The following is a 6,169-nucleotide window of genomic DNA, read 5'->3' on the forward strand; positions in this document are numbered from 1 at the left end:
CCCCGACCATGCCGCACCTCTCCTTGGTCAGGCCGGCACCGCCCCCCTGTCCTTTCCTCTGTTTTTTCACACATATATGATGTTTTTTTCCAGATTATATGTATACGTGTGAGTATATGTATGTGTGTATATCTGATTATATGTCCTTTTTCTAGATTTTTTGTTCATATATATGATGATTTGTTTTTTGCATTTTTATAAAAATGTATATATGTATGTATGTTCTCTGTGCATATAAAAGTTAGATTTTTAGTACATTTGGGTACATTTTAGGTTAGTTTTATCTATATATGTTCTCTGATTTAGTACATTTTAGGTTAGTTTCATTTTTAGAAAAGTTTTATATATTTAGGAAAAGAAGAAAGAAGAATAAAAAGGTTTATATATGCAAAAGTTACATTTTTAGAAAAGTATTATATATCTAGCTAGGAAGATAAGGAAGAAGAAGAAAAAGAAGGAGAGGAAAAAGGAAAATAAGAAGAGGAACAAAGGAGAAGAAGAGGAGAAATAAATAAGAAGAGGAAAAAAGAAGAAAAAGAAGAGGAGAAGAAGAAAGGAATAGAGGAGAAGAAGAAAAAATAGAAAATATTTCCTTCGATCTTATCCTCTATTCATTTCTTCTTGTCCTATTTTTATTTCTTCTTCGTCTTCTTATTTTTTATCGGGTATGTCATTGTCAAAATAACCCCCTCCCCCATAACTTCGACATGAGGGGCGGTCGATATATATACCCCCTCTCGACCACGATAACTTGGGAGCACCCCCTGGCCCTCTTGCTCGACCAGAACTCTCGAGGACACCCAAACCCTAGGAAAAAAATGATGTCGGTCTCCTACCCCGTCCCGCCGCGCCCCTACCCGACAAACTCTCTCGAGGCCACCCAAATTTACCAAGTTAAAAGAGCGTTTTGATCGAGGCTGATACGTCTCCAACGTATCTATAATTTTTGATTGCTCCATGCTATTTTATCTATTGTTTTAGGCAATATTGGGCTTTATTATCCACTTTTATATTATTTTTGGGACTAACCTATTAACCGGAGGCCCAGCCCTGATTTGCTGTTTTATGCCTATTTCAGTGTTTCGAGGAAAAGGAATATCATACGGAGTCAAAACGGAACGAAATCAACTGGAGAAGTTATTTTTGGAAGGAAAGCAACCTGATAGACTTGGAGTGCATGTCAGGGGAGTACCGGGCTGCCCACGAGGGTGGGGGGAGTGCCCACCCCCCTAGGGTGCGCCCCCTGCCTCGTGAGCAAGCCGGAAGTCCACCGACGTACCGCTTGCACCCATATATACCTACGTACCCTAAAACTTCCAGAATAGAAGATAGATCGGGAGTTCCGCCGCCGCAAGCCTCTGTAGCCACCAAAAACCTCTCGGGAGCCCGTTCCAGCACCCTGCCAGAGAGGGAACCAATCACCAATGGCCATCTTCATCATCCCGACGCTATCCATGACGAGGAGGGAGTAGTTCACCCTCGGGGCTGAGGGTATGTACCAGTAGCTATGTGTTTGATCTCTCTCTCTCTCGTGTTCTCTCTCGTGTTCCCTCTATGGCATGATCTTGATGTATCCTGAGCTTGTCTATTGTAGTTGGATCTTATGATGTTTCTCCCCCTCTACTCTCTTGTGATGAATTGAGTTTCCCCTTTGAAGTTATCTTATCGGATTGAGTCTTTTATGAGAACACTTGATGTATGTCTTGGTGATCAACTTGCGGGTTTTGTGACATTGGGAACCTATGCATAGGGGTTGGCACTCGTTCTTGACTCAACGGTAGAAACTTTGGGACACTCTTTGAAGTACTTTTATGTTGGTTGGATGAATCTGAGATTGTGTGATGCATATCGTATAATCATGCCCACGGATACTTGAGGTGACAATAGAGTATCTAGGTGACATTAGGGTTTTGGTTGATTTGTGTCTTAAGGTGTTATTCTAGTATGAACTCTTTTATAGATCGATCCGGAAGAATAAATTTGAGGTGGTTTCGTACCCTACCATAATCTCTACGTTTGTTCTCCGCTATTAGTGGCTTTGGAGTGACTCTTTGTTGCATGTTAAGGGCTTGTTATATGATCTATCCATGTTATTATTGTTGAGAGAACTTGCACTAGTGAAAGTATGAACCCTAGGCCTTGTTTCCTATCATTGCAATACCGTTTACGCTCACTTTTACCACTTGTTACCTTGCTGTTTTTATTATCTCAGATTACAAAAACCTATATCTACTATCTATTTTGCACTTGTATCTTCATCTCTTCGCCGAACTAGTGCACCTATACAATTTACCATTGTATAGGGTGTGTTGGGGATACAAGAGACTTTTTGTTATTTGGTTGCAGGGTTGTTTGAGAGAGACCATCTTCATCCTACGCCTCCTACGGATTGATAAACCTTAGGTCATCCACTTGAGGTAAATTAGCTACTGTCCTACAAACCTGTGCACTTGCAGGCCCAACAACGTCTACAAGAAGAAGGTTGTGTAGTAGACATCAGAGGCCACCCTAAACCCTTGAAGTGTTGTCGAGGCCACCCCAAACCCTTGAAGCGTTGCCGAGGCCACCCCAAACCCTAGAGAAGCAGCGTCGAGGCCACTAATTAATATGATTCCTTATTGTGATTAGCTAGCTAGTTCTACGTTTGCCACTAATATATCCATCTGTCATGTTTGAATAATAATTGCCATGTTGTAAATATTTGCAGAAACTTTGGAGAACCCCCGAGATGAAGCAACAGAAGCCATGTTGGGGGACATAATCGCAAAAGGAAGTGATGACGTCTTGTCGTTTCTCAATGACACCGATGGTCTGGAAGGAAAGGGTGAAGAAGAAGGCTATGATTATGATGGCTCCGGTGACCCATTAATGCCGATACAAGAAGAAGGCTATGATTATGATGGCTCTGGTGACCCAACGCCGGTACAAGAAGGAGACCGTGATGACGGCTCTGGTGACCGAACCGAGTCCGGCTAGGTATATATATTAGTTAAGCCTATGCTGACTAGCTAATTGACGCATTCATTGTTTTCGTATGTACACATATTAATTAACTCTCATCTTTATTCTTTTCTCTAGCCCTCCGGATGGAGCACAACTTCGGTAAAGAAACAAGGCCCGAAGAAAAAGTTGCGCTCGGATGAAAGGTTTGAGATCACAGCAATCGCGCGCGATGGCTAGCCGATTGAACCCATCCGGACAAGGGATGCATTTCGTGCTCAGTGCGGGGTTCTTGTTAGGGACAAGATCCCGATCAGTATCCACCAATGGTTATAGCCTAAGAAGGAAGACCCTGAGGTGTCTTATGTCTCCGATATGCAGAAAGATGATCTTTGGACATCGCTTAAGGCAAATTTCGCCCTACCGCCATAGGAGGATCCAGAGAAGCCATTTAAAGAGCCATTGATCAAGTATCATGCTCTTAAGAAGATGGCAGAACTATTCAGGAGGTGGAAGAATGAGCTGAAAGCAGAGTTTGTCGACGAAGAAAAGACACCAGAATTCACCGGAAAGTATGAGAAGATCAGAGATCACTGGCCCGCATTTGTGGCCCACAAGACATCGGAAAAGAGTAAGAAGATGTCAGCGACAAACAAGAAAAATGCTACGAAGAAGAAGCATCACCATCGCACGGGGTCAGGTGACTACCTCAAAGCCCGACCTTTGTGTGACAAGGCTGAGAATGGCCGGATTGCTAAAGGGGTCGAACCAGAGACATTGAACTGGCCAGACCGTTGCCGGACTTGGTTCTTCGGGGTTGGTGGAACCTTGGACCCTGTATCAGGGAAGTGCGTTTGGACAGAAGAGCAACTGCGAATACCCATCACGAGGCTTCAAGAGTATATCGATAAAGCACAGCAAGGGACGTTCGTTCCAGACAGAGAGAAGGACGAGCTCACAATGGCCCTCGGGAATCCTGAGCACCCTGGACGGACATGAGGCACACCAGGCTCCGTTGCGTGGAAGGCTGGGTTTCCGGACGTAGAAGGTTACAAAAGCTAGGAGAGGAGGAAGAAAGTGGAGCATAGCCAACTGCAGGCGCTGCACAAAAGGGTACAAGGGCTAGAGGAATGAGAAGCAGATCGCAGCAAACGACCTGCTGAAGCTTCCCCTGAAGCTACCCCGCCATCTCAGCGGAGAAGCAGTGTGGCTTCCATCGAGCAGACTCAGCAGCTGGAGCCTGTCTTCATGGCTCATGCTAGCTACCCCGTGTATGCTATTACGGAGTCTCAACATTGCCAGCTTATGACGCAATGGATGAAATTGAAAGTCAAGGCGGCTGCTGGCTCTGTTTTATCTACTGAACCTGGCACAACCTACAACGACCGATCGACTCCAGAAGGATATTCTAGGGTGATGGTGGATGAAATAACAGACGGATTTGTGGACCTCGAGCTTGACTACCCTACGGGTGAAGGGGAGATTTGGTTGGGTTCTTCTCTGAAGACTCCATGCCTATGGCGGAAGGAGTTCATCAACCTTCCGAACTAGATGCCTCCGCCTCCTCCTCCTCCTCCTCCTCCGGCTAGTCAGTGCACTCCGCCTCCTCCTCCGGTGAGTGATGAGGGCACTCAGCCTCCTTCTCGGGCGCATGGCGGCACTCCGCCTCCTTCTCCGCCTCCGCCGGTGCGCCCGAGCAGCCAGCCTCCTCCTTCACCGCCTCGTCAACAAGGGCGGATCAAGAGACCCGCCGCCGCTCCGGCTGCTCCGGCGCGTCGTAGTCCTTCTCCTCTGCCTCGTAAGAAAGGAAAGACAGCCGCAACCGCTCTGTCTGATCTGGCGTCTAGCAGTACAGCCAGAGCCGAGAGGCAATACAGATTCAGTCCTTCTCTGAAGACTCCAGAGAAGTTACCATACGAGAGGAGCCTGGAGGAAAACACGAAGATCGTGCAAGCCGAAGTGCAGAACTTCTTTGAAGGGGTGAAAGCAAAGAAACATCCACCTCCGAAGGAGAAGATAGATCCGGTAAAAGCGAAACATACTCTGGCTTCCCTGAAGAAACCACCAAAGTCTCCGGCGAAAGGCAACTATGAGCGCATTATTACAAAGTCATTTATCGAAGTGGAGCGATCGGGAAGTACTGTCAGTGGTCAAAGATTAGCAGAACGACGAGCTGGGAAAAAAGTTGCTCAGCTCGGCGAACAAGCGAACCAATCATTCCCCCCGCTCCAGGTGTCTAGCGATATCGTCGCTAATGATCCGGGCAGGATGGTGCCCGGTTATAACAATCTTGAAGATTACCTGCCTGATGATGTACATTATGATTTCTTGGAGGTGGACGGACACAACTACGTGTACGGGAAGCCTCTCGTTAATGATGAAAGATCTCTAACAACAATGATGCGAAGATTCCATGATTGGTACATGAAAACCTGCAGAGAGTCTGAGGGGAGGAATATTTTTGACGCTGAGAGTTAGAGAGGAGCATGACCTCATTTGAGGAGTTCTTCGCGTTTTTCAATCTAAAGGCCCTCGATAAATTAATGATCACTTGCTACTGCCTGCAAGTAGTACTACTTCTGTCATTAAGTCTCTATATATTGGTAAGCTCTTTCATTGCATGTATTTTCAACTATCCTTATTATATTATGCAGATTGAAGATCGTCGAATTGAAGAAAAGACAAATCGGTGATATTGGGCTCATTAACACAAATCTCATAGATCCCTATATGGTTGAATTTTAGGCCAAAGATACCAAGGCCAAGCTGCTACAATCATTTTTATTAAATCAAAACAAAGCTATAATACTCTTCCCTTACGAATTCCAGTAAGTGTTACTGTCTTGTGCATATTCGGTTTCCCTTATTAGTCAAGGTTATAGTAATGTAATTGATGAGTTATGCATGCGTGCGCAGCTTCCACTATATTCTCCTAGAGATTAAGCTTGAGCAGGGACTAGCAACCGTATTAGACTCGAGACGAAAAGATCCCAAGGAGTATGCGGACATGACTGAAATTCTAGAGAAGTAAGTTAAATCGATCATTATCGCACCATATCGGCAACTTTGTTCATTTCCTGATATCAAGTAATTGTTTTCTTTGTCTGGCAGGGTTTGGAAAAAATTCACCTCAAAAACTCCGGGACTTCCGAAGAAGCTGCAATTTAGACACCTAAAAGTAAGTAATATAGTAGCATGTTCCACACATCTCCTAGTGATTCAAGCGCTA

The 6,169-nt window shown here is 45.1% G+C and overlaps 1 pseudogene; it reads left to right on the forward strand.

Moving 5' to 3' along the window:
• The first annotated feature begins 2,937 nt into the window (after positions 1-2,937).
• LOC123084495 (uncharacterized) lies at positions 2,938-5,685 on the forward strand (annotated as a pseudogene).
• Positions 5,686-6,169: the final 484 nt, after the last annotated feature.

This window comes from Triticum aestivum, chromosome 4A (assembly GCF_018294505.1).
Source record: "Triticum aestivum cultivar Chinese Spring chromosome 4A, IWGSC CS RefSeq v2.1, whole genome shotgun sequence".
NCBI lineage: Eukaryota > Viridiplantae > Streptophyta > Magnoliopsida > Poales > Poaceae > Triticum > Triticum aestivum.